General features: G+C 38.7%; 1 pseudogene; it reads left to right on the forward strand.

The window, feature by feature from the left end:
- Window positions 1–5,423: 5,423 nt before the first annotated feature.
- LOC100385173 (microtubule-associated protein RP/EB family member 1 pseudogene) lies at window positions 5,424–6,230 on the forward strand (annotated as a pseudogene).
- Window positions 6,231–17,478: the final 11,248 nt, after the last annotated feature.

The following is a 17,478-nucleotide window of genomic DNA, read 5'->3' on the forward strand; positions in this document are numbered from 1 at the left end:
TATTATAGAATGTCTGAATAATGAAAGACGAAAATTAGATGACTGCATTGCATTTTATAGTGGTAAGGCAGAAGTCAACTAGACCAAGTGATAATGGGCATTATTTGCATATAAAAATTAGATAATTTTATTAATTAAAAATGTTTTGCTCACTTTATATGTGACCTCCTTTAAACCATTTCCATATTGCCAACAGTACTTTTTAAGTTTTTTTGATATAATTTTAGATTTACATAAGTTTCAAAAATAAATTCCATATAATCTTTATATAGATTTCCCAAATGTTAACATTTTACCACATTTATCACTCTCTCTTGCTTCCTTTCTCTCTTTCTTCCTTCCCATTTCCCTTCCTTTCTGCTTTCCTTTTTTCTCTCTCTATAGTTATATATTTTCAACTGTTTGAGAGTAAATTAGAAATATGATACTTCTTTATATGGAAATACTTCAGTGTGTATTTCTTTAAAATGGTAATTTTTTACACGGCCAAAGTACAGTGATCAGCATCAAAAAATTAACAATATAAAACTATTATATAATCTATGAATCTTGATCACGTTTTCAGATTTCCCCACTAATATCATCATTGTAGATTAATTTTTTCTCTGGTTCAGACATCTATCTATGTTCACAATTTACATTTAGTTGCCATCAGAATAATCATCTAAAAAACCAAGATCTGCCAGTACCGTCCCCTAGCTAAATGTTTTATGGTGATTTTTTAGTTTTCTTAAGGTAAAATACCCCAGACCGTGTGTGATATTCAGCTGGTATGAAGCTCTAAAACCATATTGGCTTGTTAATGGCTCATCCAGTTGTCTCGAGTTCATTCACATTGGTTAGTGCCTGTGTTAGAATCGTTGTTTAGTATTTGCAATATTACTTCTGACCATTGTATCATAAAATCCTGCTATCTTTTCTAGATTCAGATTTTGAAATTCTCTCCCAAGCTGTCTTTGCTGTGTTCCTACTTGTCACAAACTCCAGAGGGTAAAAGATTTTATGTTACTTGAAACTAGTATAAATCAATGTAGTTGCCACAGTTTCACAGATGCTGCCAGAAGACACAAAAACTCTGGGTCAGAGACAAAGAATATTACTGTGCATGGCACAAGAGGCAGATTAATATTCACAAGGTTCTCTTGACCCTCAAGTCCCATGAGAATGATACGGAGGAGACTCAGGTGGATGCTGTACACACAGTGAACGTGTGTCACAGCTTAGGATCTATTCTAAAAAGTAGGCAACTATCAAACTTGTCCAAACTTTGCCCTGGAGAAAGATGTTATTTTTATTATTCTGCACTTTTCCCCAGAGGGAGAAACTATGTATCTTCCAAGGTTCTTTGCTATGTAAATATTTTGGAAAGATAGTCCAGCAAAAGAGTTGATTCAAGTAATCTATAATATCTTTTATGGAGAAATGTCTCTCAACGACACTGACCATCTTTCAGTGTCTGTAATGGCCTATGCTCACTCTGAGTGCTACTGCATGTGTTTTTCTTTTGGAAACATTTTCCCTCCTTTCTCTGTCTCATCTAATTAACTTTTCATCATTCTTAAATGTCTTAAAAAGTTATTTTTTTCCAGTTCTTTAGATTAAGTTGGACTTCCCCATAAGTTGCTGTTTATTCCATTAAGAAGAGTTATTGGCCAGGCATGGAGGCTCATATGTGTAATCCCAGCACTTTGGGAGGCCGAGGTGGGTGGATCACGAGGTCAGGACTTCAAGACCAGCCTGGCCAAGATGGTGAAACCCCATCTCTACTAAAAACCACAGAAATTGGCCAGGCACAATGGCAGGTGCCTGTAATCCCAGCTACAAGGGAAGCTGAGGCAGGAGAATCACTTGAACCTGGGGGGCAGAAGTTGCAGTGAGCTGAGATCACCCCACTGCACTACAGCCTGGGTGACAGAGTGAGAATCTGTCTCAAAAAAAAAAAAAAAAAAAAAGGAATTTGTCCCACTCTGTGATTGATGTCAGCATAACATTTGATTAATGTTTGTCTCTCACAGTAGATACAATTTCATAAATGTCAAAGACTGCTATGTTGCTTCCCTTGAAGCTCTAAGATTTAGCATGATGACTAACACATGATACAAAATATATGTTTGTGGAGTGAAAAAGAAAATATTGTCAGACATGTAGTATTTAAGTTAGCAGAACCTGTGGTTTTACAGTCTCATAGCAGTTATTCCAGATTTTTTGAGTATTTGATTTTGTCAAATCACCTGAAAATAATTAGTCTGGTCTATTTGTTTCTGGTATTTATACCTCAATTCTAACTGTAGTGGCTAGAATCTATAATATAATGATGTGAGTGCTGTTGACAGTGGGTATTTCTCTGTTGTTTCAACCCAAACAAGAATGATTCTGATCTTTCATCAAATATAATTCTTCTAGAAGATACCTTTAAAGAAGTTTCTTTCTATTCAGACAAAGCATATCTTAGAGATACCGCAGGCTCAGTTCATGACCCCCAAAATAAACATAAATTGCAGTAAAGCAAGTCACACTATTTTTTTGTTTTCCAACGCATATAAAAGTTATGTTTGCACTATGCTATAGTGTGTTAAGTGTGCAATACACATACGTTTAAAATATATATACATAGCATATGAAAAGCTTTATTGCTCAAAGATGCTACTGATCATTTGGGCCTTCAGCAAGTTGTATCTTTTTGCTGGTGAAGGCTCTCACCTTGAGGTTGACAGCTGTTGACTGATCAAGGTGGCGATTGCCAAAGGTTGTGGTGGCTGTGGTATCTGAAAATAGAAAATCAAGTTTTCTACATCTATTTATTCTTCCCTTCATGAAAGATTTGAGATGCTGTTTAATACTATTTTACATGCAGTAGAATCTTCTGCAAAATTAGAGTCAATCCTCTCAAACCCTACCATTACTTTATCAACTTAGTTTATGTAATATTCTAAATTTTTTGCTGTCATTTTAACAATGTTCGCTGAATTTTTGCCAGGAATTGATTTTGTCTCAAGAAACCGCTTTTTTAGAAGCAACTCTTTATCTGTTCTAGCTTTATCATGATATTGCAGCAGTTCAGTTACATCTTTAGGGTCCACTTCCAATTCTAGTTCTCTTGCTATCACTACCCAATCTGCCATTATTTCCTCTCTTGAAGACTTGGACCTCTCAAAGTCATTCACGAGAGTTGGAACCCAAACTCCCGTTAATGTTGATGTGTTGACCTCTTTCCACGAATCATGAATGTTTTTAATGGCATCTAGAGTTATGAATCCTTTCTAAAAAGTTCTCTATTTTGCCCAGATCTGTTGAAGGAATCACTGTTTATGGCAGCTATAGCCTTATGAAATGTATTTCTTAAATAATAAAACTGGAAAGTAAAAATTACCTCTTGATCCATGGGCCGAAGAATAGATGTGGCGTTAGCAGGCATAAAAGCATTAATCTGCTTGTACATATCTATCAGAGCTCTTTAGTGGCCAGTTGCATTGTCAATCAACCTTAATATTTTGAAAGAAATCTTTTTTTAATGAGCAGTAATTTTCGACAATGGGCTTAAAATATTCAGTAAACCATGATGTAAACAGATGTGCTGTCATCTAGGTTTTGTGATTCCATTCATAGACTACAGGTAGAGTAGATTTAGGGTATTTCTTAATGGCTTTAGGATTTTTAGATTGGTAAATGAACATTGGTTTCAACTTGAAGTCACCAGCTTCATGAACCTCTAACAAGAGAATGAGCCTGTCCTTTGAAGCTTTGAAAGCAGGCATTGACTTCTCTCTAGCCATGAAAGTCCTAAATGGCATTTTCAGCGTTTGCTACTTCACCTTGCACCTTTGTGGTTTACAAATGGCTTCTTTTCTTAAACCTCATGAACTAACTTCTGCTAGCTTCACCCTTTTCTCCTTTTCTTGGGTTGTTTGTTTTTGAGACAGACTGTTCTCTGTTGCCCAGGCTGAAGTGCAATGGTGCAATCTTGGTTCACTGCAACCTCTGCCTCCTGGGTTCAAGCCATTAATGTGCCTCAGTTTCCTGAGTAGCTGGAATTACAGGCACGTGGCATCATACACAGCTAATTTTTGTATTTTTAGTAGTGATAGGGTTTTGCCTTTTTGGCCAAGCTTGTCTTGAACTCCTGGCCTTAAGTGATCTGCTCGCCTCAGGCTCCTAAAGTGCTAGGATTACAGGCATGTTAGATGTAGAGATTGTGAAGATTTTCTCCCATTCTGTGGGTTGTCTGTTTACTCTGTGAACTGTTCCTTTTGCCGTGCAAAGCTCTTTAATTTAATTTGGCTCCAGCCATTTTTGTTTCTATTGCATTTGCTTTTGGGTTCTTGGTCGTGAAATCCTTGCCTAAGCCAAGGTCTAGAAGGGTTTCTACAATGTTATCTTCTAGAATTTTTATAGTTTCAGATTTTAGATTTAAGTACTTAATCCATCTTGAATTGATTTTTGTATAAGTTGATAGATGGGGATCCAGTTTCATTCTCCTACATATGGCTAGTCAATTCTGTCAGCACCATTTGTTGAATAGGGCATCCTTTCCCCACTTTATGTTTTTTTTATGCTTTGTTGAAGATCAGTTGGTAAATACTTGGGGTTATTTCTGGGTTCTCTGTTTTGTTCCATTGGTAGGTGCCTATTTTTATACCAGTACCATGCTGTTTGGGTAACTATGGCATTATAGTATAGTTTGAAATCAGGTAATGTGATACCTCCAGATTTGTTCTTTTTGCTTAGTCTTTCTTTGGCCATGCAGGCTCTTTTTTGGTTTCATATGAATTTGACAATTGTTTTTTTCTAATTCTGTGAAGAATGATTGTAGTATTTTGATGGCAATTGTGTTGAATTCCTAGATTGCTTTTGGTAGTATGGTCCTTTTCATAATATTGATTCTACCCATCCATGAGCATGGGATGTATTTCCATTTGTTTATGTCCTCTATGATTTCTTTCAGCATTGATCTGTAGTTTTCCTTGTAAAGGTCTTTCACCTCCTTGGTTAGGTGGTTAGATGTATTTTTAAAGTTTTTTTTTTTTTTTCAGCTATTGCAAAAAGGGTTGAGTTCTTGATTTGATTCATAATGTCCGTCTTTGTCTTTTTTAAAATGCTGATACTTTAAAGTTTGTTTTGTCTTATATAAGAATACTCACGCCTGCTTGCTTCTGTTGTGCATTTACCTGAAATGTCTTTTTCCACCCCTTTACCTTAAGTTTGTGTGAGTACTTATGTGTTAGGTAAATCGCTTGAAGGCAGCAGATGGTTGGTAAATTCTCATCCATTCTGCCTTTTGTATCTTTTAAGTGGAGTATTTAGGCAATTTACATTCAATGGTAGTATTGTGATGTAAGATACCATTCCAGGTCCGGCTGTTTGAATAAGAAGACGGAACCGGAGCTGGGTGCGGGCAGTGAACGCGGTTCTGCCCCGAGCAGAAGATGGCAGTGAATGTATACTCAATGTCAGTGGCCAGTGATCATCTAAGTTGACATGACATGCTGGCCTGGATCAATGAGTCTCTGCAGTTGAATCTGACAAAGATTGAACAGTTGTGCTCAGGGGCTGCCTATTGTCAGTTAATGGACATGCTGTTTCCTGGCTCCATTGCCTTGAAGAAAGTGAAATGCCAAGCTAAGCTAGAACACGAGTACATCCAGAACTTCAAAATACTACAAGCGGGTTTTAAGAGGATGGGTGTTGACAAGATAATTCCTGTGGACAAATGAGTAAAAGGAAAGTTTCGGGACAATTTTGAATTTTTCAGTGGTTCAAGAAGTTTTTTGATACAAACTATGATGGAAAAGACTATGACCCTGTGGCTTCCAGACAAGGTCAAGAAATTGTGGTGGCTCCGTCCCTCATTGCTCCAGCTCTGAATAAACCGAAGAAGCCTCTTAGTTCTAGCAGTGCAGCTCCCCAGAGGCCCATCTCAACACAGAGAACTGCTGCGGCTCCTAAGGCTGGCCCTGGTGTGCTGCGAAAGAACCCCGGTGTGGGCAATGGGGATGACGAGGCAGCTGAGTTGATGCAGCAGGCCAACGTATTGAAACTTACTGTTGAAGACTTGGAGAAAGAGAGGGGCTTCTACTTCGGAAAGCTATGGAACATTGAATTGATTTGCCAGGAGAATGAGGGGGGGAAACGACCCTGTATTGCAGAGGATTGTAGACGTTCTGTATGCCACAGATGAAGGCTTTGTGATACCTGAAGAAGGGGGCCCACAGGAGGAGCAGGAAGAGTACTGACAGCCTGGACCAGCAGAGCAACCTCCAAATTCTTCACTCCAAATCGTGTGCTCAACTGTAAAATACTCCCTTTTATTATCCTTAGAGGACTCACTGGTTTCTTTTCATAAGCAAAAAGTACCTCTTCTTAAAGTGCACTTTGCAGACGTTTCAATCCTTTTCCAATAAGTTTGAGTTAGGAGCTTTTACCTTGTAGCAGAGCAGTATCAACATCTAGTTGGTTCACCTGGGAAACAAAGAGGCTGACTGTGGGGCTCACTGTGCGGATGTGGGTCACACTGAGTGCCGGAGGAGGGGTTATGTTATACGCTGAGGCGGCGACCTCAGTGAAGTAATGTAAAGACTGAATTGAATTTTAAGCTAATGTGAAATCAGAGAATGTTGTAATAAACAAATGCCTTAAGAGTATTTAAAATATGCTTCCATATTTCAAAATATAAAATGTACATGACAGGAGATTTTGCATTTGACATTGTGTCTGGGAAGGAAGGGTCAGACGTTGGACCCTTTGGAACCTGCTGTCACAGGTCTTACAGGGCTGTTTGAATCCTCACCAGCCTAGGCTTTGGTCTAAAAGGAACATTTAAAAAGTTGCCCTGTAAAGCCGTTTGGTGTCATTGACCAGTTGCATCCTTGCTAAAACGCAAGAGGCATCGTTGCCTGAATAACGGAGGATGTGTTTCAGCCCTGAGATGTTTGAGTTGAAGAGCTCGGTTTTCATTGAGCATTTCTCTGTTTTTCCAGTTGTCCCCAAAATTTCCATGTATTATGTTTTTGGGGAAGTGAGGTGTGCCCAGTTGTTTAATCTGACAACTACTTTTTGGGACTTGCCCACATCTCTGGGATTTCAGTGGCGATTGTATCCCATCTTACTGTCTTTTGGGTTTACATTTACCACGTTTCTCTTCTCGGGTCCCCTTGCCCACTGGGGACTCCTCTTTGGCTCATTGAAGTTTGCTGCTTAGAGCTGGAAATGCAGCAGGCAGGCGATCATGCTGCAAGTTCTTTTGGGACCTCTGGCGAAGGGAGTGGTCGGTGAAGGCCTCGTTACCTTGGGATCGGCAGGGCTGGGGTGTTTTCGGGATCTGCAAGGCTGGGGTGTTTTCGGGATCTGCAAGGCTGGGGTGTTTTTGGGATCTGCAAGGCTGGGGTGTTTTCGGGATCTGCAAGGCTGGGGTGCTTTCGGGATCTGCAAGGTTGGGGTGTTTTCGGGATCTGCAAGGCTGGGGTGTTTTCGGGATCTGCAAGGCTGGGGTGTTATTGGGATCTGCAAGGCTGGGGTGTTTTCGGGATCTTCAAGGCTGGGGTGTTTTCGGGATCTTCAAGGCTGGGGTGTTTTCGGGATCTGCAAGGCTGGGGTGTTTTCGGGATCTGCAAGGCTGGGGTGTTTTCGGGATCTGCAAGGCTGGGGTGTTTTCGGGATCTGCAAGGCTGGGGTGTTTTCGGGATCTGCAAGGCTGGGGTGTTTTCGGGATCTGCAAGGCTGGGGTGTTTTCGGGATCTGCAAGGCTGGGGTGTTTTCGGGATCTGCAAGGCTGGGGTGTTTTCGGGATCTGCAAGGCTGGGGTGTTTTCGGGATCTGCAAGGCTGGGGTGTTTTCGGGATCTGCAAGGCTGGGGTGTTTTTGGGATCTGCAAGGCTGGGGTGCTTTCGGGATCTGCAGGGCTGGGGTGTTTTCGGCATCTGCAGGGCTGGGGTGTTTTCGGGATCTGCAAGGCTGGGGTGTTTTCGGGATCTGCAAGGCTGGGGTGTTTTTGGGATCTGCAAGGCTGGGGTGTTTTTGGGATCTGCAAGGCTGGGGTGCTTTCGGGATCTGCAGGGCTGGGGTGTTTTCGGCATCTGCAGGGCTGGAGTGTTTTCGGGATCTGCAAGGCTGGGGTGTTTTTGGGATCTGCAAGGCTAGGGTGTTTTTGGGATCTGCAAGGCTGGGGTGTTTTTGGGATCTGCAAGGCTGGGGTGTTTTCAGGATCTGCAAGGCTGGGGTGTTTTTGGAATCTGCCGTCCACAGCTCTCCACTGTAATCCGAATGCTTTGCCAGTGCACTAATCTCTTTGGAGATAAAATTCATTAGTGTGTTACTAAATGTTAATTTTCTTTTGCAGAAAATACAGTACCGTGTCTGAATTAATTATTAATATTTAAAATATTTCATTCCTTAGCTCTCCCTGATTTACTCTGCCCACAGCCTATTCAGTTCCTTTTTGGCAGGATTCTGCAAAATGTGTCTCACTTACTACTGAGATTGTTCAGCCCCTGATGTATTTGTATTGGTTTGTTTCTGGTGGTAGCTTGTCCTAAAATGTGTGTAGAAAGCAAGTGTTTTATGATAAAATTGTTGTGTAGTGCACGCTCTGTGTGGAATTCAGAGGAAAACCCAGATTCAGTGATTAACAATGCCAAAAAATGCAAGGAAGCAGCCATTGTTCCAATGACAGTGGTGCTGTTTCTCTTTTGTGGCCTTTTCGACTTTCATTGCCCTAAAATTCCATTTTATTGGGAACCCATTTTCCACTTGGTCTTTCTTGACAGGGTTTTTTTCTACTTTAAACAGTTTCTAAATAAAATTCTGTATTTCAAGAGTAAAAAAGAAAGATACCATTCCACTCACTGTGCTGTTTGTCACCTGTATACCTTGGTTTTTTTGTGTTTCATTTTTGTTTTTTCAAATTGTATTTTTGTTTTATAGGTCCTGTGAGATTTATGCTTTAAAAAGGTTCTGTTTTGACGTGTTTCCAGGATTTATTTTAAGATTTAGAGCTCCTTTTAGCAGTTGGTTTAGCGGTGGCTTGGTAGAGAATTCTCTCTACCAAGAATTCTCTCAACATTTGTTTGTCTGAAAAATACTGTATCTTTCCTTTATATATGAAGCTTAGTTTCACTGGATACAAATTTCTTAGCTGATAATTGTTTCATTTGAAGAGGCTGAAGGTAGGGCCCCATTCCCTTCTAGCTTCTAGGGTTTCTGCTAAGAAATCTGCTGTTAATCTGACAGGTTTTCATTTGTAAGTTACCTGGTACTTTTGTCTTGCAGTTTTTAAGATTCTTTCCTTCATCTTATCTTAGACAACCTGGTGACAATGTGCCTAGGTAATGATCTTTTTGCAATGAATTTCCCAGGTGTTCTTTGAGCTTCTTGTATTTGGATGTTGAGGTGTCTAGCAAAGCTGGGGAATTTCTTCAAGTATTCCCCCAAATATGTTTTCCAAGCTTATAGATATCTCTTCTTCCTCAGGAACACTGATTATTCTTAGGTTTGGTCATTTAATCCCAGACTTTTTGCAGGCTTTGCTCACATTTTCTTACTCTTTTTCTTTGTCTTTGTTGGATTGGGTTAATTTGAAGACCTTGTCTTCTAGCTCTGATTTTTTTTTTCTTCCACTTCTTCAATGCTATTGCTGAGACTTTGCTGAGCATTTTGCATTTCTTTTTTTCTTTTTTTTTGAGAGGGAGTTTCACTCTTTTTACCCAGGCTGGAGAGCAATGGTGCGATCTCGGCTCACCGCAACCTCTGTCTCCTGGGTTCAGGCAATTCTCCTGCCTCAGCCTCCTGAGGAGCTGGGATTACAGGCACGTGCCACCATGCCCAGCTAATTTTTTGTATTTTTAGTAGAGACGGGGGTTCACCATGTTGACCAGGATGGTCTCAATCTCTCGACTTCGTGATCCACCTGCCTCGGCCTCCCAAAGTGCTGGGATTAGAGGCTTGAGCCACCACACCCGGCCTGCATTTCTATAATTGTCTCCATTGTTTCTTGAGATTTTGATTGTTTTTTATTTATGCCATTTCCTTGAAAGTTACTCTGTTCATTTCTTATACTGCTTTTTTTTGGATTTCCTTGCATAGTATTGTCTTTTTTTCTAGTGCCTCCCTGATTAGCTTAATAACTAACCTCCTGAAATCTTTTTCAAGTAAATTAGGGTTTCTTCTTGGTTTGAGTCCATGCTGGTGAGCTAGTATGATTTTTTGGAGGTGTTAAAGAATCTTGTTTTGTCATATTGCCAGAGTTGGATTTCTGATTCCTTCTCATTTGATAGGCTTTGTCAGAGGGAAGTTCTATGGCTGAAGGCTGTTGTTCAGATTCTTTTGTCCTAAGGGGTGTTCTCTTCATGTAGTACTATTCCCCTTTTCCTATAGATGTCACTTCCTATGCGCCGAGCTGTAGTGGTTGTTACCTATCCTCTGGATCTAGTCACCTAGCAAGTGTACCTGGTTCCAGACTGGTACCAGGGGTTGTCTGCGCAGAGTCCTGTGATGTGAACCATTTGTGGATCTGTCATCTGTGGATACCAGCACATTATTTTGGGTATCTCCTGGGTGTCTCTCATCTGTGGATACCAGTACATTATTTTAGGAGCAATCTTCTTTCTTCAGGGGGTCTGTGGGTCCTCTCTGGTTTCTGGATTTATTCCTACAGTTCTTCTGGAGCAAAAATTCCCAATGAGAATCTCCACACACTGCACTGTCTGTCCGAATTGGAGCTGCAATCTAGTCTTGCCTTCCATCTGCCTGTAGTCCCTCCTCTTTTTTTCTTCTTCACAAAGGTGATCAAGTTACAACTGATTTTGATAGAAGCACCAAGAACACTCATTGGGGAAAATACAATTTCTTCAGTAAATGTTGCTTGGAAGACTGAATACACATATGCGGAACAGGAAAACTAGACTCCCACCTCTCACCCTAAAGAAAACTCAAAATGAATCAAAGTCCTAAATGTAAGACTAAAAACTATAAAACTACTAGTAGAAAACATAGGGGTAATGCTTTGGGACATTGGCCTGGGAAAAGATTTAGTGCACAACACCTCAAAAGCACAGGCTGCAAAAGCAGAAATAGATGGGATTATATCAAACTAAAAAGCTTCTTCAGGGCAAGTGAAACAACTAACAGAGTAAAAAGACAACTCGTTGAATGGGAAAAAAATTTGCAAACTATCCAACAGGGATTTGTGTCCAGAATATACAAGAACACAAATTTCTCAACAATAGAAACCAAAACCAAAACAAACAACACACACACACACACACACACACACACACACACACACACACACTTCTATTAAAAGATGGGCAAATGATCTGAACAGACATTTCTCAAAAGAGGATATATGAATGGCCAAAAAAAAAAATGGAAAAAATACTCAACATTATTAATCTTCAGGGAAATGTGAGTCACAGTCACAATAATGTATCATCTCAGGGTAGCTATCAGGAAAAATACAAAAAATAACAAATGCTGGCAAGAATGTGGAGAAAAGGAAACTCTTACACACTGGTGGTGGGAATATACACTAGTACAGCCACTATGGAGAGCGGTGTGGAGGTGCCTCAAGAATCTTTAAATAGAACTACAGCAATCCCTCTTCTGGGCATTTATCCAAAGGAAAGGAAATCCTGCACTCTCATCGTAGCACCATTTATAATAGCCAAGATACAGAGTCAACCTAGGTATCCAACAACAGATGAATACATAAAGAAAATGTGATATATAGTTAACAGACTGCTATTCATCTGTGAAAAAGAATAAAATCCTGTTATTTGTGGCAATATGAATGTTCTTATTCATATGTAGAAGCTAAAAAACATCGATCTCATAGAAGTAAAACTTAGAACAGAACGTATTGGAGGCTGGGAAGTAAAGGGGGAAGGGAAGGAGAGGGAAAGATTTGTTAAAGGTTCCACACTTACAGCTAAATAGGAGAAATAAATTCTAGTGCTCTATAGCATCGTAGGATGACTATAATTAACAATAATATATTATGTCGAGACCATCCTGGTCAACATGGTGAAACCCCATCTCTATTAAAATACAAAAAATTAGCTGGGCACGGTGGCACGTGCCTGTAATCCCAGCACTTTGGGAGGCCAAGGCGGGTGGATCACCAGGTCAAGAGATCGAGACCATCCTGGTCAACATGGTGAAACCCCGTCTCTACTGAAAATACAAAAAATTAGCTGGGCATGGTGGCGCGTGCCTGTAATCCCAGCTACTCAGAAGGCTGAGGCAGGAGAATTGCCTGAACCCAGGAGGCGGAGGTTGCGGTGAGCCGAGATCTCGCCCTTGCACTCCAGCCTGGGTAACGAGCGAAACACTGTCTCAAAAAAACAAAACAAAACAAAAAAAAAACAAACAAAAAAATAATATATTATGTAGTTTCAAATAGCTAAAGGATGATATTAAACATTTCTAACAGAAATAAATGATAAATGTTTGAGATGATGTATATGCTAATTACCCTGATCTGATCACTATACTTTGTATCACAACATCACTACATATCCCATATATGTATAATTATTATGTCAATTAAAAAACAAATTAAAAAATAAAAATACTAGTAAGTAAATGATTATATTCAATATTATTTAAATTTATTTAACTTTATGAAATCTGGAATTTTAGCCTCTGGTTGTATGGCAGTCTGCATAAGCTGGATGCCTTTTACATTGGAATAAAACTATTTGATAAACTCAAAAGTTAAGAAAGACTGGACAGTAAACCAATAGTTTTAGAAAATATTTGGACCATTAGTAAAAATAGTTAAACCTTGTAATCAATACATAAAAATAAAACTTCTAGAAACTATAATATTGAAAAAAACACTTTGTCTATAAGATATGGAAGTAATGTACGATGTGTTTTTATACAAAGCATATGCAAGGAATGTAGAATGCGGTTTTGTTAAGAAAAAAGGAGAATAATTTTGTCCTAAAGTAAAATGAGAAAAAAGGAAAGCACAGGACAGAATCTGAATGAATATAGAAAGTTGTAGAAAATATGCAAAAAAGGAATTTAATTTTGTGGGTTCAAAACTAAGATTAAATGGCTTTATTTATAAGATTTATTTTTTCATTCAGATAGGCTTGCATATAGAAAAATTTTTTTTTTTTTCCCCTCAAAGGTCAGGTCTCACTCTGTCACCTAGGCTGGAGTGCAGTGGTATGATCATAGCTTCATGTAGCCTTGAACTTTTGGCCCCAAGTGATTCTCCTGCTTTGGCCTCCCAAATTGTTGGATTACCAGTGTGAGCCATTGTGCCTGGACAGATTTTTAAAATTTATTTTTATTTATTTATTTATTTATTTATTTGAGACGGAGTCTCCTTCTGTTAGTGCACTGATCTAAGTAACTGGGACTACTACAGGTGTGTGCCACCCTGCCCAACTAATTTTTTTGTATTTTTAGTAGAGGCGGGGTTTAACCATGTTGGTGAGGCTAGTCTTGAACTCCTGACCTCAGGTGTTTTGCCCTCCTTGGCTTCTCAAAGTGCTGGGATTACAGGGGTAAGCCACTATGCCTAGGCTTTTATTTTTATTTTTTATTTTTTTTTATTTAGGAAGATGTATTGACACAAGACTAGGGTTTGATTTTTGTCTCTGTTAAAATGATAGTTTCTTGGCTTATCAATCTATTCTTAATAAGAAATTATAACTGAGCATGGAGGCTCATGCTTGTTAATTCTAGCACTCTGGGAGCCTGAGCTGATTGGATCACTTGAGCCCAGGAGCTCTAGACTTAAAAATAAATAAATAAATAAGAGATGATAAAGGGTTTCTGTTTAGCCTGGAAAACAAAGATTCTGTGTCTTTTCAAAACAGTTTTCTATGCTGTGTTGTTTTTATCATGTCCTCTTTTTTTAGGAGAACAGATTCTCTCATGTTATCTCCTATACTTATATTTGACGTATGACCATTATTGTTAAAAAGATAATTATTTTTTCACAATTACCTATGATGTTTAATTGAATATTCAAATCTTTTGACATTTTTGACAACTTCCCTCAATCAAATTTTAAGTAAAGTTTTCTTGATTTTGAAGTAAACTTGAAGTTTCCCAGAGAGCCCCTGGAAAACATAAAGGATTTGTTTTCTTACCTTGTTAAAAAAGATACGCTAGACTAGTTAGGTTTGTTATTATTTTTTTCACTAAATTCCATGCGAAGCATTATCAAAGAAGAGATATTTCCGAAGGAAAATAAAGTTTCTATAAATCATCAATGCTCTTCCTATTTAAGATATGTTCTCATATAATGTTATTGGTTAAAAGTTCAGTTATTACTTAAAATATCATGTCAGAAAGCAAATTTTCTCATCAATTGTATTCCTTCTTTTCTTTTAATTGTACTTTAGGTTTTGGGGTACATGTGCAGATCATGCAGGATTGTTGCATAGGTACATACACGGCAAGGTGGTTTGCTGCCTCCATCCCCTCATCACCTATATCTGGTATTTCTCCCCTTGTTATCCCATTCCACCCTCCCCACCCACTGCTGTCCCTCTTCTAGCCCCCCCAACTGACCTCCATATGTGATACTCCCCTTTCTGTGTCCACATGTTCTAATTGTTGGGCACCTGCCTATAAATAACATGCAGTGTTTGCTTTTCTGTTCTTGTGTCAGTTTGCTGAGAATGATGGTTTCTAAATTCATCCACATCCCTATGAAGGACACGAACTCATCGTTTTTTATGGCTGCATATTACTCCATGGTGTATATGTATCACATTTTCTTTATCCAGTCTATCGCTGATGGACATATGGTTTGGTTCCAGATCTTTGCTATTGTAAACAGTGCCACAATTAACATACATGTGCATGTATCTTTATAATAGAACAATTTATAATTCTTTGGGTATATGCCCAGTAATCGGATTCCTGTGTCAAATGGAATTTCTATTTCTAGGTTGTTGAGGAAGCACCACACTGTCTTTCAAAATGGTTGAATTAATTTGCACTCCCATCAACAGTGTAAAATTGTTCCTATTTCTCCATATCCTCTTCAGCATCTGTTGTCTCCAGGTTTTTTAATAATCGCCCTTCTAACTGGTGTGATATGGTATCTCAATGTGTTTTTAATTTGCATTTCTCTAATGGCCAGTGATGATGAGCATTTTTTTATATGTTTGTTGGCCTCATATATGTGTTCTTTGTAAAGTGTCTGTTCATATCCTTTGCCCACTTTTGAATGGGTTTGTTTTTTTTTTCCTTGTAAATCTGTTTTAGTTCTTCATAGATTCTGGATATTAGCCCTTTGTTGGATGGGTACATTGCAAAATTTTTTCCCATTCTGTTGGTTGCTTCACTCTAACGACTGTTTCTTTTGCTGTGCAGAATCTGTGGAGTTTGATTAGGTCCCATTTGTCTATTTTGGCTTTTGCTGCCAATGCTTTTGGTGTTTTGGTCATGAAGTCCTTGCCTATGCCTAAGTCCTGAATGGTTTTGCCTAGATTTTCTTCTAGGGTTTTTATGGTGTTGGGTCTTATGTTTAAGTCTTTAATCCATCTGGAGTTAATTTTAGTGTAAGGTGTCAGGAAGGGGTCCAGTTTCTGCTTTCTGCATATGGCTAGCCAGTTTTCCCAACACCATTTATTAAACAAGGAATCCTTTCCCCACTGCTTGTTTTTGTTATGTTTGTCAAAGATCAGTTGGTTGTAGATATGTGGTGTTGCTTCTGAGGCCTCTGTTCTGTTCCATTGGTCTGTCTCTGCTTTGGTACAAGTACCATGCTGTTTTGATTACTGTAGCCTTGTAGTATAATTTAAAGTCAGGCCTTGTAGTATAAAATGATGCCTCCAGCTTTGTTCTTTTTGCTTAGGATTGTTTTCACTATGCAGGCTCTCTTCTGGTTCCATATGAAGTTTGAAGTGGTTTTTTCCAGTTCTGTGAAAAAGGTCATTGGTAGCTTGATAGGAATAGTGTTGAATCTATAAATTACTTTGGGCAGTATGGCCATTTTCATGATGTTGATTCTTCCCAATCATGAGTATGAAATGTTTTTCCATCTGTTTGTGTCCTCTCTTATTTCATTGAGCAGTGGTTAGTAAGCTCTTGAAGAGGTCCTTTACATCCTTTGTTAGTTGTATTCCTAGGTATTTTTTTCTCTTTGTAGCAGTTGTGAATGGGAGTTCATTTTTGATTTGGCTCTCTGTTTGTTATTGGTGTATAGAAAGGTCTGTGATTTCTGCACACTGATTTTATATCCTGAGACTTTGCTGACGTTCCTTATCCATTTCAGGAGATTTTGGACTGAGACAATGGGGTCTTCTAAATGTACAATCATGTCATCTACAGATAGAGACAATTTTGCTTCCTCTTATCCTAACCAAATATCCTTTTTTAATCTTTTTATTGCCTGATTGCTCTGGTTAGAACTTCCAGTACTATATTGAATAGGAGTGGTGAGAGAGAACATCCTTGTCTTGTGCCAGATTTCAAAGGGAATGTTTCCAGTTTTTGCTTATTCAGTATTGTATTGGCTGTGGATTTGTTGTAAATAGCTTTTATTATTTTGTGATACATTCCATCGATACCTAGTTTATTGAGGGTTTTTAGCATAAAGGTCTGTTGAATTTTGTCGAAGGCCTTCTCTGCATCAATTGAGATAATCATGTGGTTTTTGTCTTCGATTCTGTTTATGTGATGGATTACATTTATAGACTTGTGTGCATTGAATCAGCCTTGCATCCCCGGGATGAAGCCTACTTGATCATGATGAATAAGCTTTTTGATTTGCTGTTGCATTCTGTTTGCCTGTATTTTATTGAAGATTTTTGCATCTATGTTCATCATGGATATTGGCCTGAAGTTTTCTTTTTTTGTTGCCTCTTTTCCTGGTTTTGGTATTAGGGTGATGTTGATCTCATAAAATGATTTGGGAAGGATTCCCTCTTTTTCTATTGTTTGGAATAGTCTCAGAAGGAATGGTACCAGCTCCTCTTTGTACATAGAATTTGGCTGAAAACCCATCTGGACCTGGGCTTTTTTTAGTTGGTAGGCTATTAATTGCTGCCCCAACTTCACCCCTTGTTATTGGTCTACTCAGAGTTTCAACTTCTTCCTGGTTTAGTCTTGGGAGAGTGCAAGTGTATAGGAATTTATCAATTTCTTCCAGATTTACTGGTGTGTGTGCATACAATTGTTTGTAGTAATCTCTGATGGTACTTTGTATTTCTGTGGAATTGGTGGTGATGTCCCCTTTATCATATTTTATTGCATCTATTTGATTCTTCTCTCTTTTCTTTTTATTAGTCTGGCTAGTGGTTTATCTATTTTCTTGATCTTTTCAAAAAACCGGCTCCTGGATTTATTGATTTTTTTGAAGGGTTTTTTGTGTGTCCATCTCCTTCAGTTTGGCTCTGATCTTAGTTATTTCCTGTCTTCTGCTGGGTTTTGAGTTATTTTTTTATCTTGCTCCTCTAACTCTTTCAATTTTGATTATAGGGTGTCAGTTTTAGACCTTTCCTTACTCCTCAT

This window comes from Callithrix jacchus, chromosome 15 (genome assembly GCF_049354715.1).
Source record: "Callithrix jacchus isolate 240 chromosome 15, calJac240_pri, whole genome shotgun sequence".
NCBI lineage: Eukaryota > Metazoa > Chordata > Mammalia > Primates > Cebidae > Callithrix > Callithrix jacchus.